Source organism: Delphinapterus leucas, chromosome 17 (genome assembly GCF_059928025.1).
Source record: "Delphinapterus leucas isolate spDelLeu-1000000601 "Yukka" chromosome 17, BTC_Dleu_Yukka2, whole genome shotgun sequence".
Classification (NCBI taxonomy): Eukaryota; Metazoa; Chordata; class Mammalia; order Artiodactyla; family Monodontidae; genus Delphinapterus; species Delphinapterus leucas.
The window spans coordinates 52,209,961-52,235,529 of NC_143145.1; the positions used below are offsets into that span (position 1 = coordinate 52,209,961).

At 36.6% G+C, this 25,569-nt stretch overlaps 1 long non-coding RNA gene across 1 annotated transcript in view; it reads left to right on the forward strand.

The window, feature by feature from the left end:
• Positions 1-25,569, forward strand: part of LOC149747011 (uncharacterized) — a 99,366-nt gene that overhangs the window by 42,602 nt on the left and 31,195 nt on the right. Inside the window, exon 2 of the long non-coding RNA XR_016388475.1 lies at positions 22,001-22,127. This is a non-coding gene — a long non-coding RNA (uncharacterized LOC149747011). The remainder of the gene's footprint in view (positions 1-22,000; positions 22,128-25,569) is intronic.

Genomic DNA, 25,569 nt, shown 5'->3' on the forward strand with positions numbered 1-25,569 from the left:
CCAAACAGTGAACCAAGATTTAAACACTCACCTTTATGGCCCCAAGTCATAAAGCTATTAAACTCGGCTGCCTTAAACATAAATTATAATAGTTTAAGTTTAGGAGAGAACAATGATCAATACTTTTAACTTTGCATATGAGATGATATCCCTAAGAAGGGATCACCCTCAAAATATAAATAGAATCAATAAGTATCAGATGTATCTTTAAATACTAGAGACAAGCAAGGTTGTAAAGAAAACTGGTGATGTTTGGGGGTACCTTGCAAAACTTTTGAAGGTGGTGTCACCACAAGGAGGCTCTGTCTCTTGGTAGCACCATCAGCTCTGCTTCTGGATTGGATGGATATTGAGATGACATTAGAAGTGCTCTTCTCTTAGAGTTAGGACATTCTCTGATTCTTTAGTAATGAAATACCTTTGATTCTTTGCTTTATCACCAAAAAAGATTGTTTAAAGGAACCACCTTTCTGTTTTTCCAGGCACACACTGGGAATGCTATTTACTGACTCTCATTACATGCTGGAGATATGGTGGTAGTCCCCTTATATATCCCAGTATACCGTACAGAAAACAGTAAGGCTTCTGGCATCAGCCCCATATGGTTAAATAAGCTACTTAAAGGAGGATATTCCTGAACTGGAGAGGGATGTCTGGGACAAGAGCAAGCAGGATGGAGAGGATTTAAGCAACAATTTAGTTTTATCTGGAAGCCTGATAAAATTCAAATACCCGTGTCTCGCTTACATGGGACTTATTTTTCAACATAATATGGCTTGACAATTTTTCTTAAGAATTTGGGACGAGAAGGAAAAATTAATAATTTAATCTAGTCAATAAAAGGAATATTGATGTTCCTCATATTTCTTTGAAATCCTTTGGTAAATTTCTTGACTTGTCATCTGACTGATTTTTACTCTTTTCTAGAAAAAAAGCATAGCAGGAGGAAGTAAGACCTAGTGCTTTTCTAATGTACTCCTGGCATTCTTCCAACTCTTCTGGAAAACATCATTCTATCACTTATATTCCTGTAGAACTGTGAGCTGAAATGAAGAACCCTCTTACACAGCCTCTTAGACAAAAGTATCACGATATTCTTACAAAGACCCTATCCAAACAGACATATTTAAAATAATTATTAGTTCATCATCATGCCCCAACAAGACTGCAGGGTTGCTTCCTAGCAGAATCAGGCACCCTTAACAGGAACATGCATGGGAACAATGGTGAAAAGTGATCGAGATCTTACAAAGGCAAATTCTTTGAATTAAATCTTTGTGAAAAGACATCTTGGGGAAAATGAGTTTTTTAACCTAAGAATTGTTTCCTGAGATTGATACATTATTTCATAGCTAAACATCAACCACTTTCCATAGAATAGATAGAACAATGGAACTTTTAGTCTTTACATAATTTAGGGCACTTACAAAACATTATCAGTGTTAGCTTGAAAATGAATAATATTTCTGTGTCGTCCCATTATCTTTAAAACTGTATAGATATATAAAGAAAGGAAGTTACTTACAAAAATAAATACTACAAATATATTTGATTAACGACATGTTCTATTTTTATGTCATACATAGACTATAAAAAATTGTATTCTTTTAAATTTGAACAAGATATAAGTATATATATATGTATACATACCTACACACAAACGTGCATTATCTATCTAACTCCCATTTCCAGTGGAAAAAAAAGAAAAGAAAGAGCCTACAAAGCATTGTCGCTTTTGAATGGGCTGATTTTATACTACAGTACCTGTAAAGCCACTAACTTGCTTCTATTAGTAAATGGAAGAAAATCCAGTACGTATGGGCTCTCTTGATGCAATATGTAAACACCCAGCAAGTTCAAAGAGTAAGCTGAACACCCTGGCAGAAGACCTCAACTTTGACCCTAGTCCCATCTCTGGCTTGGACAATTCACTTAACCACCATACACCTCATATTCCTCATCTATAACAGGAGGCCTCCAAGATTATTTTCAGCTCTAAACTTCCTAAAGTTCATGTCCATCAACTCTAAGTAGCATCATTCTTTTTTCTCATAGAAGAATTGTTTTACTGCATTGGTCATTTGACTAATGTCTATATAAATATGAGAAGTAGCAGGCTTGTTCGCCAATACATTCAGGTATCAGGCAGAAAATTTTCAATGCTGGCTTTTTCTTTGTTTGCTTTTTCTTCATGTCTGATTCCATGTTGCAGAGCTGATTTTTAGTTTCTGGAAGTTAAAAACATGCAGGTGCGGATATAGTATGCTGCAGACATTTATATCACCAGCCATAATGTTTTACAACAACTGGCTTTTTTGTATGGTCTTTAGAAGAGGGTTAGGTGAGCGCTTCTGTTTTCCTTTTCTTGAGAAGTTTTATAACAACACCAAAAGGTCATCTTTAAAATGTCAGACAAGATTAACAACAAAATCTTGGAAGACAGCCAGTCCACCAAGGAAACAAACCCAAAGGACTATTTACAGATGCAAACCTTAAATAAGCAACAGAACCCGAGAGTGGGGTGAGGGCAGGGGAGAGAAATACTTTGTAGCCAAGAAATACTTTCAAGAGATGCCTCAGGGCATTGAACTGTTGGAAACCAGTAGCGGTAAACAAACCTGGCCCCCAGCAATTGCTAAAGGCACATTCATGAGGAAGTTGGAAGCAAGAAGTCTAAGATCGTGAGTGAGAGAAGCAGAATCATGAGCCACACCCACACTGGGTTCTATATGCTGTTGTTAAAACAAAGAGAAGTTGATGTAAATATTTTAATTGCAAGGAATTGAAAAAGTGGTTTTCAATCCCACTGGTTGATGCCAGGCCAGGTTTTTGATTATACAACTGAGGATGTAGGTCTATAGTCCTGCCAAGTGAGTAGTAGAGAAGATGCTGTTTTCTTCCCACAAAAATACCACTTCTGGGCTTCCCTGGTGGCACAGTGGTTGAGAGTCCGCCTGGCAATGCAGGGGACACGGGTTCGTGCCCCGGTCCGGGAAGATCCCACATGCCGCGGAGTGGCTAGGCCCGTGAGCCACGGCCGCTGAGCCTGCGCGTCCGGACCCTGTGCTCTGAAACGGGAGAGGCCACAACAGTGAGAGGCCCGTGTACCGCAAAACAAACAGACAAACAAACAAAAAAAACTCAACCACTTCTCCTACTAACAATTCTAACGGGAGAGAAAGCCTTTAACAGAGAACACATTGAAGGAGAGTCACAGTTATTTAAAACCAGAAACTTAAATATTGATGTAAGAAGCAAGTAGGTTTAGGAAGAGAGCAAGTTACAGAAATTGATAAAATCTTTGCACTTTTAGTTGAAATTTTTAAAAATTATAGACAGAAATGGAGACTTCTCTGCAATTTGTATTTTATCCAGTATTCAACTAAGTGGCCTATTAGTTTAGTAGGATGAAAACTATCTTGCTGGCAAATGTGGAAACTAATACTGAAACAAAAATATAAGGCAGAGACATATTTTTGTAGCAAAGGATTTCAGCAGCTTTGTCAAGGTTGACACCAGAATCATATTATAGTTATACTTAATATAAATGTTAGATTATGAAATACATAAATGTATATTCAGGAGAAATAGTCAATAAATTGTACATAACATACTACAGTTGTAAATGTTAGGTTCTTTTCAATGAATACTTTATAGTGTTTTTGCGATCTTTTTAAAGAGCCTAGTTTTTAAATAAATACTATTTCAAATTTTGGGAATGAGAAGTTTAAAATAAGATGAACCAGATTTCTACAATGCATTTTCTGATGCTCAAAGTGGGCAGACTACAAAATGGAGCATGGCTGAGGCCATGTGGTAATCAGTGTGTTCCTTGCACTGTTTGAATTATATTATACATCCGTAATATGCAGGGGCACAGATCACTCATAGGTTATGCTTTTTAGGCAAACTTTTACACACGAATAATAACTAATTAGAATAGACCCTAGCAAAGCCGTGATGTTTGCTTGTTTCATCAAGCTCCACTTTCTGAGTTTCCCCTGTGAGTCTATTGATTGCTCTGTCTTCTCTATTCCCTAATACCCTCTGCACAACACTTATGCCCTCAAGTTCTCTTCCCTCTTACACATCATCAGAACTTGCTTTTGGATCATTCAGGCTGAGGTAAAAATGACTACGATCTTAAAGCACAACCAGTATTTGAATTTTAATGGGAAAAAAAGATTTAAGGTAAAGGGATGAGATTCAGAGATAAAGGGATGAGAGTTGAGTGCCAACCATGAGTTAGTAGATGAGAAGACATTTTTAGGCATCAAAACTTTTCTGCATCTCTAATCATAATACTAATTCTGCAAGCTATATAGTTGGAGACATGCAATCATATGAAAGGCTCAAGATACCAGAAAATAGAAACCAAATCTATTTCTTCTTAGTTCAAAAATAGGGTGTAGGTTTACTAAAGAGGACATTAAAATTGCTCCCTATTTCCTGAAGCCAATCCATCCAGCAAGCGAAAGGAGTTGAATAATGTGGCATTTGAGTTGGTTAATGGCAGGGAGAATTCAGAGTGGAATTACAGATGTAAAATGGATATCAGGATGTTATTAGTGTGTATGTGTCCATTGTGTATGTGTATAGAAGCCACCTCTGTCATCTAGGAAAAGACATTTAAATCTCCCAGAGTTAGTAATTCACTGAGAAGAAACGGTAAGCTTCAGCATCCTTTTGTTGCTAAATTGGGTCATATTTGAGGGATGAATCAATAACAATGATTTCCTTGAAAGGTCTCTCAAGGCTATTGATTTTTTTATGGCACTGGTATGCAAGGGGTTGTTCTGAAAGGACACAAACAGGTAATACTATCTTTCAAGAACTTTGGTAGTAGTAGTTGAGCAAAAGCGACAGTATGATAGAAAGCAGTTAGTTTTCTTTGTCTCATATACAGAGTTAAAATTAAAAAGTGAAAAGACCCTACGTTTTATCATTTTATATTTAACACTTATTTACATAAGTGTTAAAACAAATTGCTCTTACTACCCGTTATGATTATTAAGGTACCAAAAAAAATTCACTTTGAAAACGATTCCTGAATATGGATACATTTTGTATTCAGAATCACATGGAAAAAGAAGCCTCTTAACTTCCATGGGCCAGTGTCCCATAGTTATTGATCATTATTCATGGGAAATAAATTAATTTTCTAACATTCCATCATTTGCTATTTTTTTAACAAAAGAGGGATTTTATTGTTCAGCACAGGGAGATATAGCCATCATTGTATAATACTTAAATGTAGTATAATCTATAAAAATATTGAATCACTATGTTGTACACATGAAACTAATATAATATCGTGAATCATCTATACATCAATAAAAAAGAGGTATTTTAGTTTTCTTATCAGCTGTTCTGTTCTTTGTTAAGAAGGGAGGAAAAAACACTGATTCTAAGGAAGTCAGATCCTTGATTTGCCTGATGATTTTGAATATGAAAAAAGTGTTCTCTACAGAACAGTAGCTCTTAATCAAAAAAGGCCGGCTCTAACGTACTCTACAAAGAAGAGTGTGCCAAGATATAGCCATCCTTTTTGATTTTTTTGAAGTTTAAACAAATAGTGTGCTCTGCATGAATCTTATCTTTCAACTAAATCGTTCTACTGTGGAATTTATGATGCTATAGTACTAGTTTACGAAGAAAGCGCAGTAGGCTCCACATATCTCCATATCTTATATTGATGGCATTTAAATTCTAATACCAAACTGCTACTGTTTCATAAACTAGGAGAAAATTGCTCTGATAACAAGCAGGAGAAGCTGGCAGAAACAATAGATTTTCCACTCTGCTTTCTATTGTTTGTAAGCCTAATTACCCTAGTTGACCAATTAATGACAACACATGACAAAATTTTCCTGACTGCTAATTAATTAGCTCTAAGTTCACTAGTTCTGTTACTGCTAAGGCTTCCACTAATTCTATGTGTGAATGTCTTCTTACCCTACTCCTCCTATTTTCCTCTTTGAACTTCCTCATATGTAGAGAACCCATTTGATTGACTTAAGAGTCAGAAGATACTTATAATCAGAGAAAAAGCAAAAAAGAATGACTATAATACCAATTAGTATAGCTATTAATTAGAAATTATGTTTTGAGGATTTTCAGACAGAAGAGGGGTAGAAATGATAATAGTTTAGTTTTAGGAAAGCTGTAGTACACAAATAGAACCCCAAATCACACCACAGATAATTTTCCAGGAATTTAATATATCTGATATACACTCAATTTGTGCCCATGAATGGTGAGCAACTAGAAGTAAAGGAGAATCACATAGTTACATTTCTGGACAAATCAGGTTCTCAGAATGATGTAATAATGGCAGTTTACCTCTGTCACTTCTTAGGCTTTCTTATTTACTATGCTAAATGTTAAATGAGATTTCTGAGTAAAAGCATTACAATGACTTCAGCATTGTGGGACATGAAACACAGTGAGAACTCAGAGCAGGGAAGGAAATAAGTAAGGTAAGAAGGAAAAGGAATTGAAAGAGCTGAAAGATGTATTACTTGGCTGTCAAGTGTTAGGAGAGTTTATTTGTGCTTTTTCTTAGTCTTCATAATGCTCTTGTCAGAATGGTAGTAACATACCCAGGTTTTTAGATGAGCGACCTTTAACTATAGGTTGCACTTGATTGTCTGCCAGGTCTTCAAGTCTGTGATGGGGACAGTAATGTCAGAAATTTCAATCCCAGTCAAAGCAAGACCCGGTAGAAACACCATTATGGAAGTGCATAGTTTTGACCCAAATTTGACCACATTAAAATGTTGTTCTTTCTTCTCCAGGATGATAGTCTATATTTCAAGAAGAATTATAATTCTTGCCCCATAGCAATTTCTCTGAGTTCTTTGTTCCAACTAAAGCCTTTGATTGATTTTCATATTAGCAAAGCCCTGGAATTATGTGCAAAATGCTATGAATAGTTATCTACCTATCTATTTTTAGCAAAAGGATGCAGAGCCATTATCAGATTCTCAAAACTCAATCAGATTATCTAATAGTTTCCATTAAATGAGGTAATGAATGACCTTTCTGGATCCAAACATTATAATATTTTCAATCCTTACCGTGGTCCCTGAAATGTCTATTATCTCTAATTATCAGTAAGGGAACTGAGGCGTAGTAAAGTCTAAGTAAGTGAGAGGTCTGGAATTCAAATCCAGGTCAGTTTCAGGCTTGAACACGACTAATTCTATAGCCTACACTGCATTCTGTGCTCTCACTGTAGATAATCAATAAGTGTTCATTTATTTCCTTTACCCCAGTTGGGGACAAAGAACATGGGTGTGTGAAAGAAAGTACAGATTACTTTTAATGTAAATGATATAATAATAATGCTAGTCAGCAGTTACGGAATATTCATATTGTGCTAGGAGTTGAGCATTAAGTACTTGACAGGCATTCTTTTATTTAAAATCTCATATATATAATACCTACCTTAGGAAGTAGGGAATATAAATGTGCCAAGGTGATTGAAGTAACGTGGTCATGTACAGGCAATGAAACTGGGAAAGGGTTTTCTGGGCTGATGGTTGAATGTTGGCCAAGACATTAAGGGGAGAAGGGATGGGCACTGGTGGGGAGACTGAAAACTTATTCATCGTGGGGAGAAAACACTGGTGTTTAAGCATTGTACTGCTTGCTTCAGAACTGTTACCCTCATAACCTGAAAACTGAGGTTTTGCTGAAAGCTGAAGGCAGATTGCTTGCAGTGTGAAAGAGAATTTACTGATATCTATTCATCTCTTCATGTTTGAACCTGACTGTTTTGCAGATTTGTTGAAATGACTCAAGTTCTCTTTCAGATCTGGACTAAATGATTGTATCACAGCATTAGGGCCCATGGAGCAGCATTTGCAAGCCCATACTCACCTCCCCCCTTTTTAGTGTTTTGCACTCTGGAAAAGCAAACAACAGCAGCAACAACAATATTTTATTTCCTTTTATCTATAGTTATTATTCATCTTGTCAAGAAACCCAATTTGATATATTTATGCTAAAATATAAATGAAATTTTTCCAGTTTTATTGAGATTTAATTGATATATAATATTGTATCCGTCCAAGGTGGACAATGTGATGGTTGATATATATATATATCTCTATATATTTATAGTGTGAAATGATTACCACAATAAGTTTAGTTAACCTTAATTCACATAATTACAAATTTTATTTTTGTGATGAGAACTTTCAAGATCTACTCTCTTAGCAACTTGCAAACATAAAATACGGTATTGTTAACTGTAGTGACTGAGCTGTACATTACATCACCATTACTCACTTATCTTATAACTAGAAGTTTTTACCTTTTGGTCATCTTCACTCATTTTCCTCACCTCCAACCCCCAGCTCTGGCAACCGTCATTCCATTCTTTCTATCATGAGTTCAGTATTTTAGATTTCACATATGAGATCATAAAGTATTTATCTTTCTCTGTCTGACATTTCATTTAGCATAATGCCCCCCAAATCCACCCATGTGGTCACAAATAGCTAGATTTCCTTCTTTATCATGGCTGAATAATGGTAGGTTGTATGCACCCCATTTTCTTCATCCATTCATCCACAAAAAAACACTGAGGTTGTCTCCATGTCTTGGCTACTGTATTGGGTTGGCCAGAAAGTTCATACAGCTAATGAATACACTGTTCAATAAAACTTGGTGAAAATGAAAAATGTGTCTTTTATTTTTACTTAAAATAAATCTTTGGCAAAGCCAGCTAGGCATCCCTTTGAGTAATGACTTATATCACATTGAAATATTTTAAACGTATGAACAGTAGTAGCTGAAATGACAAATGTTACTAATATTGACACAATTTATCAAGGAGAATATGTTAGAATATGTTAAAATGCAGATGGACAGTGAAAGAACAAATATAACTTTTAACTAAATATTGTCTTGATATTTAGACCATTGGTTAAAATCATGATAACAGGTTTCATCCACTTCAAAAAAGCAGAATATTTGCAGATCACTTAACATTTACTAGGTATGTTCTCAGTCTGGAAGGATATATTTCACTTACATGTGTCATTTAATTTAACCACATCCCTCTGTAATAGATAGTGTTATCCCTATTTGCAGATAGGAAACAGGCTCAGAAAGATTAAGAATGTTACCTAATTCTAGTAAGTAGCCAAACCTAAACTGATCTAATTCCAGGGCAAAGCTCTTTCTGACACATCAGTGTGGGTCTTTATCTCTTTGACAATTGTTGAATATTAAAAGCCTTCTTCCAGGTAAATGCATAAAGAAACAACATGAGCAATGACATAACAATACAAGTCTTACTAAATAATTGGTGTGTCTGGCCTTGCTTTTGCTGATAGATCTTTTGCAAAATTGCTTTTCTCTGAGATAGTGGACTTTAAATATTTTCTTTGAAGACTTTCCTAAATTATACCGATCAGAAACCTACTTTGCTTTAAGGCTAAAGAAAAATGAAAGCTTACTTAACTACACTTAGGTGCCAGGGTCATACTATGAGCTCTACACCTGCCAGGATTCATGCTAAGATAGATAGGGTGGCTCAGCAAACTGTCCAGAGTCCTGTGATTTCTTTCTGATATTCTGCAGTAGAAATAATTTAATAACTGTTCACAAAAGAGAGAAACACTGTTTCTTGGTCCTCAAATCATACTGCTGTAGGCTAATTCTTTCTCTCTTCTGTTGCCCCTTAGTATAGAGAGTGTGTTTTGGGGACCCTCCTTCACGATCTTCTCCATTCCAAGAGCATCTTACATAAATCCAGGACTTCTCAAGCAGCCAGTTTTGCCAGATGGTCTTAGGGTTGGTTGTACCCATATATGTATAATCCTGAACTTCTCAAGTAAGGTCCTTAGAGAGCATAATGGCTAAGAGTATTGGTGCTGATACCAGACCTGAGTCCAAGTACTGCCTATGCCCCTAACTAGCTGTGTAACCTTGGAGAAGTAACTTAAGCCCCTTAAAGGGATTAGAGTTCTCACCCAGAAAATGGTATAATAAATGCATCTACCCCATATGGTTAGTGTGTAACTTAATGTACCTTGAGATGGTGCACGTTAAGCATTAGCACAGTGCCTGTGTCTTGTTAGTAATACCTGCTTTTATTATTAATTATTCTCTTTATATTCCCAGTTCCAGCCAGGTGCCTAACGTATAAGAGCTGTTCAGCAAATATTTACTGGATTGAACCAGCTCTGAAATTTAAGCATTGGGTCAACAGCAAAGTAGTCACCCCACCATCATTTCTCCCGCAGAAAGGGAGAATAGATGGAAGCCAGCCATCATACTTTCTTTTCTTATTCTAAACTTCCCATCCAGCCCCAGCAATAAAATAATCTTCCTGAACCCCAACAATTTCAAGAATTTTTCAAATCACACTATTTGAAAATAGTTGGGTTGCCCTAATGTAATATGTCCCAGGACCTCAAGGTCACCAAGCTTATGTTAATGAAGTCTAGTTAAGATAAATGATTAGTTAGTAAACCAACTGCTTATGAGCTCATTGGGCTTTTTAAAATTTACTATCTGCGCTTCACAGAGACACAAGTATTTTGCTTTTGTAGGACACTCAACAGTCAAAGTAGTCTTTTAAAAAGCACAAATCAGACGCTATTATTGCACTGCTTCTAACCTCTAAAGGCTATCTATTGTAAAGAGATTAAATTTTCAACTACTTAGCCAGGCTCACAGAGACCATGTGCTCTGGCCACTTACTACATCTTTCCCTGACCTTCATGGGGTTCGAGGCACAGTTGTCTTTTTCAGTCCCTCAGATGCAACTATCTCTACTTCTTGCTCTCCCAGCTTTAGATTGGCTAATGCTTCTACCCAGAACAATTTCCCTCTGATCGTTAAGGTCTCAGTTCAAACGCCACCAGTACTATCTTGACCAAAGAGACCTGCCTCCTCAGTGCCTCTCCATCCCATTGTCCCATCGTATTTCTGTCACTGTACAAAATTTATGTACATGTTTACTCTGTCTTCCTCCACCAGTAGACATTTGCTTAAGAGCAAGGACTTTGTAATTTTTTGCTCACCACTGAAACTTCCAAGGCTTGCAGCAGACACTGGCACCTAGAAGGTGTGTAGGAAATGTGTGTCTAATAAATGAATAAATATGTGAATGAAAAAAAACTGTAAAACACTAACACAAGAATATTCTTCAAAAGAATAATGAAAAATAATTTCATTCAATAAGAGTCATTCTTAGTTACTGATACATGACTTAGTAGTTCCCATTCAATTTAAAATGTTCCATTTTTTTCTGATACTTCACAAGTCATTAATTAAATGTTGCTCACTTTTAAGGCCAATCTGTGAGACATTATTTAACTTGTCTACTCTAAAGTTCCAGCATTAACTCAGGCGGGGCTTCACCAAGTACTGATCATGTGACCTTGGCCTCTCATTGCCTCAGTTTTCTCATTTGTAACATGGGTATAATAATAGGCTTATTTCATACGCCTATGAGGAGGAAAACTTCATATATGTGTGTGTGTGTGTGTGTGTGTGTGTGTGTGTCTATATATATGTATTTAAACAGTGTCTTAGAATAGTGTCTGGCACATGATAAGCATTACCGAAGTATTGACTGCTGCTACTAGTACTGTTATTATGAGAACTAACTGTTGAGAATAATCCTTCATATAGTGGTTTATTCCACTGAAGATAAAGGAAACTCATAGAATATTAGAAATCAGATTAAACACAGAAAGCCAGTAAAATATACCAGGACAGAAGTTCATGCGAGTGTAAAAGCGTAGAAGAAAAAAAAGGGTTTTTGTTTTTCTTTTTCTTTTTTAAAGAAGGAAAGAGCCTAGAAATAGGGCAAAAGCTATTCATTGGCTATACTGACATGGAGATCGCTGGTGACCTTCATAAGTAAAATTTCAGGACAGTGGGCAGAGAGATTACGGTGAGAGAAGTCAGATGGATGTAAATTATAGAGTAAATGGGACGTGAGGAAATGGAAACAATATATGATGATAACAATTTTGAAAAGTTCAGACATGAATTGGCTAAAGAAGATGTTCAGGGATTAGGGGAGGAGGGAGGCTTTCATGTTGCACGTTTAGTTTTTAACATTTTAAGTTGGAGTTACTAGTCTAGAATGAGGTTGAATTTTGGCAAGAATCATTCATAAGGAGTAGATGGGTTGTAGAAAATGCAGTGCTGTGAAGTACTTGAGAAGATGAGAGAAAATGAAATGCTATCTGTAGTGCACGTGGCCTTTTAACTTTAACTCCTGTAGTGGAAGGGAATACAAAGATCAATGCAAATGCTAATGAATTAACGGATTTGGCAGTGGACTATTTACTGACTTCTGTGTTCCTAATGAGTTATGAAGCGCCTCACCAGATCAGAGTGAAGGAAGTAGAGAGGATGGAGGAAAATTTGAGGAGGGTAGGCAAAGCTTCTAAGAAAATAGTCCTTAAGGAGAATTAGAAAGAACTTACTGTAAGTCAGAGCAATATTTCCAGTCTTGAAAATCCATTTAAAGTTGGTGATTATTAATTTATTGGAATACCAATTTGCCCTGCCACATGATTTTTCTCCAGCTCCCTGGATATAAGTTACACAGAGGCAGAAAAGAGTGAGAGATAACAATCGAGGGAAAATACAATTAGTATTTTTTTTATCTTTTTCCACTTCCCCGCTCCAACTCTGGGGAGGCTTCATGGACATGGCTGCCCTCCCAGCCTCCAGCAGCACTCTGTTATCAAAGAATTCAAAGAAATGGAACATAGGTTTCCAATTTATTAATTTAGCAAAATCAAAAAGTATATATAATGCTTTTTGTTGGCAAAGATTTTTGCAGTATAATTTGGTTCCATCTTTTGACAAGTAATTCGGCAATGTCTAGCAAGATAAAAATGTTAATAGCTTTTTACACATTAATTCTAATTCTGGAAGCTTATGCCAATAAATAATTTATAATCCAGAAAATTATTATATAAAGATGCTCATTGTCATATCATTTGTAATAACAAAAAATTGGAAACACCTTTAATTGTTAACAGTAGGAAAACACTTTAGGAAATTATATCCACTTAGTAGAAAATTACACAGTTACTGTATTATAATTACAAGATGATGGAGCAAAATAGAATAATGCTTAATAAAGAAAGAATGAAGAAAGCTGACCTAAAATTGTGTCTTCCTTATGACAGTAATTATGTAAACATATCAATATTTATTAAAACTTAAAAGCAAAATAAGGTATTAAAAGCTCTGTACCAGTAATGGGGATGTAATGCTTGTTTCAAAATATTTTTTAACATAACTCTTATAATTTTGTTTTTTCTACTCCTTTTCTTAAGAATTTCTGATTATTACCACATTTTTCATTTCATAGTTTCAAATAAAGTCAGCAATTTTATCATCAGAGAAGATTAGATTTATTTGACAGTTCATAATTCCAAGTTATTTGGTATAAAAAGACCATATACACTTGTAGGTGCTTTCAAAATAAAAGTTCGAGATTTTTTTTTTTTGCTTAGTCTTTCCTAGTATGGAGATTAAGCAAACTACCTAAAATTGCTAGCCATTCTTTTTTCATTTTTCTCATTTTATTGATTTATCTTGCCCTTCACAGGAATGATAACAAATGAGTCTGCAGTTGTATCTGCCAATTTCTTAAATCCTCTATTATCCACATTATGAAATCATACTAATATGAATGCTTCCAGTATTTTCAGAGCTCTTTTGTTATTATACTTTAGCATTCTGTATGAAGTATCTTATGTAAGTGTAAAATTTAGACTCAACTTCTGGAAGCTTTTGATTTCTTAGTTCAAAAGTGAGAGATCCTTAGTTCAACCATATGATTAACAATTACTTGTATAGTAAGAAGCTCCTAAATTATTGCTTTATGGATACCTGGCAGTTTTCTTGCCATTTCTCAGAAGTTCTCTATTAAACACATTCTCTCTCTCTCTCCCACCCCCCCCCCCCCACACACACATTGTGATTAAAAGCACAGACTTTGGCATCATGAAGTCTAAGGTTCAATTTCCAATTCTGTAGTGTCTGGGCCACTTCACTTTAGGCAAGTAACCTAATGTCTCTGAACCTTGTTATTTTCATCTGTAAAATAGAGATTACAATTATATTAGACAATCCTCAAAACATCCGTAATGATTTTAGAGTTTCAGAGTCAGGTACAAGCAGGCACTCAGTAAATGGCTAGTGCTTTTATTACTTTATTATTATTTAGGTCTTGGTTTTCCTTGAGTCTGTGAGTCCCCATAATGAAATGTAATTTCCAGTAGATTGAGTAACACCTGTTTTCACCAAAAATTTTAGCTGAGTTCATTACTTTCTGTGCAACCCAGATTAGTTTTCTGCCTTTTCTTCTGTGCCGTACGTAGGTGTTCAATAGATTTATTTAATAAATGTATCGATGCATGAACACGTAGATGAATTTTTAAATGCTTCTTTTTGAGAAGGTAGAACAAATGTGACACAGTACAACAGATAAGAAAATAGTCCATGGAGAAAATGTCAAAGTCATGTATGTGCCCAGGGCCAGCCTAAGAAGAACTGCTTTTTTTTTTTTTTTAAGGAAAAATGTGTTGAATAGCTTATTTTCATTATTTTTAAAAGTTAAGTACAGGGACTTCCCTGGCGGTCCAGTGGTTAAGACTTCGCCTTCCAATGCAGGGGGTGTGGGTTCAATCCCCAGTCGGGGAGCTATGGTCCCACATGCCTCGCAGCCATAAAGCCAAAACATAAAACAGAAGCAGTGTTGTAACAAATTCAATAAAGACTTTAAAAAGTGGTCCGCATCAAAAAAAAAAGTTAAGTACAAAAATTTGCTGATGATTTACATATTTAGGACCAATAAAATAATGTGAGATTAGCTGTACTAAAACAGAATGTTGAGCTACATTCACATTAAGTGACATTATATAGTCTAAATTCATGGAAAACTTCTGAGATGGCTGAAAAAAAGTAAGATGGTGAGTGACCTTTGAGCAGAAAAAGACAGAAAGAGAAATGGCCTTTTCTACATTCTATTGTGCCTCTAAGTAAAATGCTTGGTAATCTAGCTACAAAGCTGTATGTCATTTGGCTTTAGGCACCTACTGTGATTTACCCTGTGAAGATCAGATTTTGCCATGGAGAGGATTTGTAAAAGTATCACACATTCCAGTACCGTCGGCAACCACAGCTACCAAAAACTCCAGTTTAAATCGATGAACCTAATATCAGATGATCGTATCATCTCCTTGTGGGTGTTCTGGGGAAAGGTGGGTAGGAAATGTATAAAAGTGAATACTTTACTGACTGAAATAACAATTCATCATTTTGAAAACATAAAATACATTAAAGCTGTTATAGCATCGTGCATTAATATTTCACTGTACTTTAGACATTGCCTACAATCAATGTTTTCTGCCCTTTGAAACAGAATCATGCTTGTGGTATGCATTAATCATATAAAAGATTAAATACTGAAAAGAAATTCAGCCTTTAAAGACAAGTTGCTTTGATTTATTCAGTGGGTTCTTCCAAAAAGTTAATACCAAGAATTATTGCTTGTTGAATTGGAGTTACAAATTCTTTCAGAGTTACTTAGTATTTTCTTTAATATCAGTATCAAGGAAGGTAAAGCAAATTTACATATTTATTAGGAAATACAGGCACATAATCATAAAACAAGAAAACACAACGTTTTTATAGACTTTATATTTTAGAAGTGTTTTAATTTTACAGAAAAATTGAGAAGATAGTATAAAGTGTTTCCATATACACTATATCCATTTCCCTCTATGATGATCAACTTATATTAGTATGTTACATTGTTACAATCAATGAACAAATATTGATACATTATTGTTTACTATAGTCCATACATTAGTCCAGTTCCTTAGTTTTTACCTAATGTCCTTTTTCTATTCCAGGATTTCATCCAAAACATCACATTACATTTAGTTGCCATGTTTCCTTAGGCTCCTCTTGGGTTTGATAGCTTCTCAGATTTTCCTTGCATGACCTTGACAATTTTGAGTAGTTAGGTTTTTGTAGAATGCCCACTACTAGAATTTGTTTGATGCATTTTTCATGATAATATTGGGATTATGTGTTTTGGGGAGGAAGACCACAAGAATAGAAGGGTTATTTTGTCAGATCACATCAAGTGTACAAAGTATCAATATGCATTATGAATGCTGAGGTCAACCTTGATCACCAGGCTGAGGTGGTGTTTTTCAGGTTTCTCCATTGTGAAATTACTGTTTTCCCTTTTCCATATTGTACTTTTTGGAAGGAAGTCAATATGCTCAGCCCACAACTAAGGAATAGAGAGTTATGCTTAACATGGAGTACTATATAAACTATTTGGAATTCTTTTGTACTGGAGATTTATCTATTCTCCCGCATTTATTTATGTATCCAATTATTTATTTATATCAGAAGAACTCATGGATTTTTATTTTATACTTTGGGTTATACTAATTCTACCTTAGTTACTTTGTTCCTCAAATTGCTCTAGTCCTGACCCTTGTGAACTCTTTTCAGTTCAGTGGCTCGTGTGCCACTCTGAGGTATCCCCATCCTATATATTTTCTTGGAACTTCCTAACTTTCTGACATTATAAGATGGTCTTGTATATAAATCTTGTATATTTACTGCCCCAGTCCTAGAATCAGCTATTTCTTCAAGGATAACTAGGTCTTTTTAGTGGAGAACAGTATTAGAGAGCAGGATCTGGGTTTTGGGGTGTGCTAATTGCTGCCCGGATGTCATTGCTTCTAGATCTTCTCAGCTGACAGAGCAAAGAGATAATATGTCTGTACATTACCCATGTATATGCACATATCTATAAGTATCTCTCTACATAACCATGTGTATTAAGGTAATATGAAGCAATATTAAGCTAAACATGAATGTATATTGATGTTTCCAACTTTAATCTGTTACCACATAGATCATCTTAGCCTCATCTCTTGCTTATCTTTAAATTTCAACTCCAACAAAACACTTGACTTTTAGAAGTATGAAAATCAAATTGTAGCTACTTTGGGAAGCCACATCATCTAGCAGAATAATTCTTAAAGGGCAAGGTGTAGATCATCAAATTTCAATTTACAGTCAGCAGTACTTTGTAACATCCATAGGCCTCCAGACATCTGCTTCCAAGAAGATGAAGTAGCCCATTTCTCCCAGGTACATAACAACAAACAAACATAGGAAGACACTGAAAGGTGGAAATGAGAAGGCAGACTTAACTAGGGACTTTGGGACTTGAGGAATAACATGGTGATGAGTCCCCTGTGTTTCCTGTTGCTTCCCATACATCCTGGAGAGGGTATTACAGGAACCCCCAATCAATAACCACCAACAGAACAACAGACAAAAAAGCTTCAAAAAAGAAAACACAAAACCCCCGTTCCCCCTAGCCAAGGTATGAGGAAAGGGGTTGCCAGAGACAGAAAACCCTTTGGGCAATAATATACACACTGCTCGAGCCAAGTGCCAATGGAATATTACACCCATCCCCTATGTCCTGTGGTTTCAGTTGGGCCAAGCTAGGATTTGATCTTCCACACCACCCCACTCCTGCCCTCCAGAAGAGGCAGCGCTCTGATTCCCCACCAGGGCTGTTTCAGTGTGGTGCAGTGGTGAGCTGAGCCTCCACCCCTTTGCATTAGCAAAGAGACTTTCAAAGGTGGTGCCTGACAGGCTAGTTAACACTGGGCTGCCCTCACAGAGTAGTGGGGTCCAGTGGTGGGATCTAGCCTCCGTCTCTCCCTGACATCAATAAGAATAGGATGTTACAGGTTGGAGGGAGTAGGCACCCCACTAACCCCCAACACATGGTGTCAGTGAGACCCAATGGGGTGCTGAATCCCCATAACCGTCCTGAGGCAGTAAGACAGAATGAGATGGCACAAGCAGGGCTAGTTGGCAGTTCTCTTCCTCTTACCCTGGTGTCAGTGGGGCCAGCAGGTAGCTGACCCTCTACCCACACCTGGCATCAACAAGAAAGAATGAAGTGGGAGGAAGGACAGCAAACACTTCACTTCTCCCCTCCCCTGGTGTCAAGAAATCTACTGGGGAGATGAACTTCTACTCCTACTAAAAGGCAACACAATGATATTAGTGTTCTCACTTTTGGGGGGAAGGTGTCAGAAGGGCCAATAGGATAGCTGAACTTCTACTTGATCTGTCTGCAGTGAGACAATGTAAGTGCCCACTTTTGCTGGGGTATTGACAGTAGGGCCCAATGGAAATCTGTACGTAACCCCCCAGTCCTCATACTACACCTCCAATAGGATGACTTCCTTCTAAAAAGTAATAATAAAATTAAATGGGATACAGTGTCATATAATAACTCACAATGTTTAGAATACAATTGAAAAATACCCATGGCACCAAGAACCAGGAAATCACAGAATAAATGAGAAAAGACAATAAACCTACACCAGCACTGAGATAAAACATCTATTGAAATTATCAGACAAGGATTTTAAATAAGTTGTCACATAAATGCTTCAATTAGCAATTATGTGTTCCTTGACAGAAATGGGAAAAATAGAAAATGTAAACAAAGAACTAGAAGTTATAAGAATAAAAACAAATGAGAACAGTAGAACTGAAAAATACAACAATCAAAAAACTTTGCTCAAGAGCAGAGTGGAGATTACAAAGCATAGAATCATGAACTTAGAAGAGATCAATACAATGTCCCAAATGTACAGAGAAAAATAGACTGAGGGGTAGAGATGAGAGAAAGAACAGGATCTCAAGAACCTGTAAACAGTAACAAAAGCACTAACATTCATATCATCAAAGTTCCAGAATGAAAGAAGAGAGCAAGTAGGACTGACAAAGTATTCAAAGAAATAATGACTCAAAAGGTCCCAATTTTTTAGAAGACATAGCACAAATTCAAGAATCTGAGCAAATCCAAAGAGGAAAAACACAAAGCTATCCTTGCCAAGACGCGTCATAATTAAACTTCTGAAAAGTAGAGACAAAAAAAATCTCGAAAGTGGACAGGCAGAAACAATGCATCACTTATTGAGAAACACCAATTCCAATGACAGCATATTTCTTGTCTAAAACTATGGAGTCAGAAGCACTGACATAACCTTTTTCAAGTACTAAAAGAAAAGAACTCTCAGCCACAAATTCACACTTTTTATATCCACTTCCTTGTTTGACTTATATTAATGGACTACTAACTCATCTTCCTATATCCGGGCCTGCCATCACCCTTCTCCAAAAATCTAGTCACAGTATTTCCAGAGTGATCTTCCTGAAAAAGAAACAAATTTTTCTTACAAAAATACCTGATTGTGTTATGAAACTTTTCTCTCTTCTAAGTTACCAGGTAAAATCTTTCAATGGATTCCCATCTTTCTTGGAGTAAAATCTCACATTCAAACTCTCTTTGTCCTTTTGGGCCGCTGTAAGATTATACTGCAGGTTGGGTGGCTCATAAACAACAGGAATTTTTTTCTCACGGTTCTGGAGGCTGCAAGTTCAAGAATAGGGTGCCAGTATGGTCAGATGAGGGCCCTCTTCTGAGTCACAGACTTCTCATTGTATCCTCACATGGCAGAAGAGCTTAGGGAGCTCTGTGGGGTCTCTTTTATAAGAGCACTAATACCATAATCACTTCCCAAAGGCCCCACCTACTAATACTATCAGCTACGGAAATTAAGATTTCAACGTATGAATCTGGAGGGGAACACAAAGACTAGACCATAGCACTTACTATACATGCATGGACCATGCATGATCTGGCCTCTACCACCCGCTCCATCGTCTTGTTTTTTTTTTTTTTGCGGTACGCGGGCCTCTCACGGTTTTGGCCTCTCCCGTTGCGGAGCACAGGCTCCGGATGTGCGGGCTCAGCGGCCATGGCTCACGGGCCCAGCCGCTCCGCGGCATGTGGGATCTTCCCAGACCAGGGCATGAACCCGTGTCCCGTGCATCGGCAGGTTTACTCTCAACCACTGGACCACCAGGTAAGCCCCAGTGAGCATTTGTTATACTGATGGTGAATGGAACTCCTTTCTGTACTGATCCTTAACCATTCATTTTCCGGCAACCATGAATTTATCTTCTCTTTTCCTCAAAAATTCACCCTTCCTTCATGTTACATATCCATTTCAATTGCCTTCTACAGGAAGCCCTACTGATATCCCCCATATACTACGGTCCACAGCATGAATTAAGGTCTTACCATGTCTTCCTATAGCACTCTGTAATAATTTTTACAGTAACTATGGATTTTCTTATTTGAGTGTCACAATACATTGAATTCTAGGTGGCACGATAATGATTTTAGTAACAGTAACACTGGTGCCTAGTTTAACTCATGACATACTTCAGGTGTTCAATAAATGTTTGTTGAATGAGTGAATGTTTGAATGAATGAATGGTCAATTTGAACTCTTCATCATGTTACTTTTCAAAAATCTGTTACAAGATACCCACAGTTTTCCAGAAGATTAGGGACTTAGCATCTTAAACTTGATTTAATAGAGGAAATTTTTACTCATACATCATGTTAAATACCTCAAAGTAAAACCATAAACCCAGGAATTTAAGGTTATCCATTTGGACTTTCAAGCCAATAATAAATATCTCCTGCCCCGACTGTATTAGATGATTTCAATGCTCCACTCATATCTCCCCAGCACTCATCATTCCAGTATATGCTGATAGAACCATGCTGCCACCTGCAATTATCCACCTTAGGGCAGGCCAGAAGTATACAGGAGTTAATGTATCTGGGTGTAGCTTTCAACCAAGGACAGAGGGGACTGGAAGATAAGTACTTCAGGTTTCTCACCGATTCTTGGGATAACTCTGAGACATGTTCTGTAGAGTTTCACAGAACTCCCCTGAAGTACTGGCAGCAGTTCCCTGCAGGAGTAATTTATTCGGTAATGCACCTCTGTTGGCTTCCTTCCATGCCTCCATTCTCAATTCCCACTCCACTTCTGAGTTTTCTGGAAGCACCTCCCAGATGAACAGTTTGCATTCAAATTATTTCCTCAGGTTCTGCTTCTAGGGGAATTCAATTGATAGCCTCCTAACAATCCAGTGCTCTCTACAGAGCCGTCACTGGTACAAGTACCAAGGCACGGCACATTACGTATCACTCCTCCTAAATCCTAATATTTTTAAACAGATAGGAAAGAGCATGACCTTGAAGAGAAAAAGAGTTTATGAGGATGGCCAATGGATAAAGGGAAGGAGAGACAGTGCCATTTGCTTTCCATTAATGATAGTGTGAAATTTATGGGCATATGGTCTAACGGGTGTGACTATAATTTGAGGAGCCTCTCCCTTGGTTACAGAAGACTGCTATTGTTATTATTATGGAACCACAACCTCATGACTTTATTGTTTCACTTGATGTAGCCTTTTCCTTTACCCTTAAATCTTTCTACATCACTGAATTGCAGCCAATAGATTTATTTTCTCCCTATGGCTCCATCACAAAAAAAGACACACATGCGCGAGCGCACACACACACACACAAACACACACACAGAGTTTTGTGTATGCCAGTGCTAGAAAAGACAAGCTCATGGTGCATGTATGCAATGGATATTGTACATTACAGGTCTCTGTGAAATAGTCTTCTGCAGGTTCCTATGTTTTTATTTTATGAATAATTAACTTTAGTAAAGTTAATTTCCTGAAGATCTTGATGAAGACTGAAGAAAGGAAGTAAATTGTAAAGAAAAAGACTTCGAAACTTGCCCTTTTTGCCCTCTCTTTGTGTCTTAATGAACAAAGGATAACTGGGCCTTTTCTGAAGTCTTTGCTTGAGTTGAAGACACAAAATGCAACCTGTACTCTTATCATAATATGTTCAGTTTATGAGTACACAAACTTATAAACCGTGAATTTCCCTAAAGCTATTATACCATTTAGAAGATGTTTGCTTGGACATTTACTTAAAACCAAACAATTGAGGTCTATATGTCCAAATAATTTCCTTCTCTCTTGCTTGTCTCCATTTCAGTTTCCTGAGTTTGTGGGAAGGCCTGGTTTCCCCAAAGGAATGATTTCTGGTAGAAGTCTGAAGGTCTGACCCAAGAAAAAAAATCCAGTATAGCCAATGAATTGAGGACAAGAAGGTTTCCAATCAGGTAGGAACATTTAATCTCATACATTACAATCACCTGAAGTAAGGTGTGCTGATAGCTGGATATGATTTAACTGCTTGGAAAAAGATGCATATCTATTATATAACCTACCCCACAAGGAAGCTGTTCTCAATTCCCTTAGAGGTTGTGGTGTTTCTCAGAGAGTGCCTTGGGGGAAAATGAATACAATAACAGTATGATGCTTTTTTTTTTATTTTTAGCTCATTGTTGCCAAGTACACTTGGTGATCTTGGTGTCTGTGGTTTAATCCCAGGACGTTAGACACGTGGAACAGCACATTAACCGTTTTTAGTATTTTCTCCCAAGACAAATCATTTTTATAGGTTGTCTCCATGGTCTTCTAGTTGCTTATCAAAATTAAGCATCAAGTCTTCTAAGTGAGCAATAGCCCCAGTCAGTGTGAGGAAATCAGGTTGGTTCTTATTGGGGCACAGCTTCTTGGTCTTGGCACAAAGTGGGTTCACATAGGGAGTTAGAAGGAGGAGAATGGGGCATGCGAAAGGGGAGTTCTGTGTTCTCATTTACCTATGCATGTTGAAACTCCACTAACAGCTTTATTTTCATTAGCAATTTGTGATAAAAACTTAGGGTAAAGGGAATAATGAAGCTGTCCCATTATATGGCAGGACAAAAGATAGTAGTGACATCAAAATCAGGGCCCATCCATCTCATTTGCAGTTATATACTGAGTGGTTAGCATAGCATTTGACCCCTCGTCAGTATTCAATAAGAAGATGCGTGTTGAATGACTTAGGGATGAATTAATGAATGAAAAAAGTTAATATGGTAGAAAATGTGTTTTATCCTTGTATTTTCGTGTGTTGACTTCTGTATTTCAAGACCCAGCACTGTAACTGACACATAGAATATAAGCAAAAAAATTTGTTGAAAGAATGAATGAGTCCCCACAATTCTAAGAATAATTTTAAGACCAACACAGACCCCATATCTGCCAAGGTCTATGACAGAAGTATCCAGAGGTGAAAGCCTGGATCTCAGCTAGTGGTAGAGCTGACAGAATTTATCTAGTTTTAATAATTTACAGCTCATCCCATTACATTTAGGCATAGTACCTACATGAGCCATACAATTAAATGTTGGCTGAAAAACAATGCACAACCTAGAAGTTGGGAATTATGTTTTATGTGGAGGACATACTGAGGACTTAAGTCAGGAGACAGCCTCTCAGATAGCTCTGAGGGACTGTTCTGAAGAGGTAAGGGAGGGCACAGGGTATTTAGGGGTTCTTGCAAAAAAAACACAGGTAGTTGGAACATCAAAAGATTACTGTTAATTAAAGAAACTAGACATCTTAAGTTAATAAATTTAGCACTTTTCTATATATGGTGAGATGCAAGAATCTGGTCTCATGGAAATCATTCCCTTGATTTGCACTTTAATTATCTAGGGCCAGTATCCTGTTTTCTCCATCCTGAATCCCCTCAGGGTGCGGCTTTGGGTGTGGCTTCAGTGGCTGATGTCTTGATGGCTATAATATCCTTTGTTACTGATAAGGCTGGCTACATTCTTTGTCCACATAAATGACTTGAATATGGATAGTAAATCTGTGGATTTGCAAAACGTAATTCTTGGAGCATTTTTATAAGGACAAAGTTAAGGGCAATTTCAGAATCACTAGTGGCTAAAATTGCTATTTATACTTTTCCACTGGTAGGTAGTAATCTGCTATTGCTGTCTTCAGTATTCCCAAGGGATAACAAAAGCCATTTAATTCAAGAAAGAAATGTAAAATTTAGCACAATGCAGCTTCCACAAAACCAAACACACAAACACACACCCAACTCTGGCAGATATGAAGTAATAATCTAAAATAGAATCCTGGAACTAATTGCAAAACAAGAGCAAATGTACTCATATTGGATAATTTTATTCTTTTATTAATGTTTGATATATATATATATGTATTTATTATTAAAATTCAAAGTTGCTATATGGAGAAATAGCTTTGTACCGATATTGTCTTTGTATGTGTTTATCAATAATGTATGAGATTGCCTCCTATGCTCCTTTTCCTTTATTCTCCTGCAGGCAGTAGATGTAGTTATCAGTTGTTTTTAAAATTTCTAGGCAGCCAAAGGACTAGTATCACTTAAATAAAGAAGGCAAATTGTCCCAAAGTAGGAACAATTTTCCTTCATTATGGAACATAAAGTCCTCATATGAAAGGGGAAGAATTTCATAGCTAAAAGCTTTCAACTACAGAAGATTTATGAGTAACTATGTATGTTGTTTCAAAGTGGACTCTCTATAATTAATGTCTAGGGGTTATCTTTGGCATATAATGATTTTGATTTTTAAAATATTATTAGATAATATAAAAAAGAATATATTTAATTGTATGTAAGTTATGAGAAATAATAAAAACTCCTGCAAACACACCACCAAAACTAAGAACTAGAATCAAAACTGCTGAGTCTTCTCTGTTCTCTACCCTGATCCCACCTTCCTGCTTTCACCAAAGAAATCACTCTGATCTTGGCTTTATGTTCAACATCCACATAATTTTTATCTGATTTTGCTTATTATTGAGATTTATAAAATTGATATCATACTTTAGTCTTCTGTGCTTGCTTTTTTTACTCAACATTATGCTTCTAAGATTCATCCACTTTGCTTTAACTAGTGTTCATTCATTTGTACTACTGTATAATATTTTATTGTATAAATACAGGAAAATGTGTTTATTATTCTATTAATGATATTTGGGTTGTTTTGGGCCTATTACGGACAGTACTTCCATGAACATTATTTTAATGTTTCCTGGTACACATGTGCAAGATTTAACATAAGTAAAAGAGTAGACATACTAAGAGTAGAATTGCTGAGTTGTAGGGAATTCAAATAGTCAACTTTAAAAAATAATGTCAAAATGTTTTCCAAAGTTATGGAATCAATTTTCAGTCCTTTTGCTCTATAGCTTCACCAGTTAGAATGGCCAGTCTAGTCTTTTGTTCCTTGTTATTAGTCTGCTCAGGTTGTCCTAGCAAAATACGTCAGATTCAGTGGCTTAAAAAACAAGAGATTTATCTTCTCATAGTTGTGGAGGCTGGAAGTCCAGGATCAAGATGTTGGCAGTTTGGGGTCCTCCTGAGGCCTCTTTCCTTGACTTGCAGATGACCACTGCTTTCTTGCTATGTCCTCACATGGCCTTTTCTCTGTGTGTATACATCCCTCGTATCTCCTCCTCTTCTTACAAGGACACCAGTCATATCAGTTAGGGCCCCACCATTATGACCTCATTTAACCATATTTATGTTTTCAAAGTCCCTGTCTCCAAACAGCCACATTGGGAGATGGGGCATCAACATACGAATTTTAGGGAACACAATTCAGTCCATAACAATTTTAATTTGTATTTCCCTAATTACCGATAGGTTGAGAATCCTTTCATTTGTTTAATAGT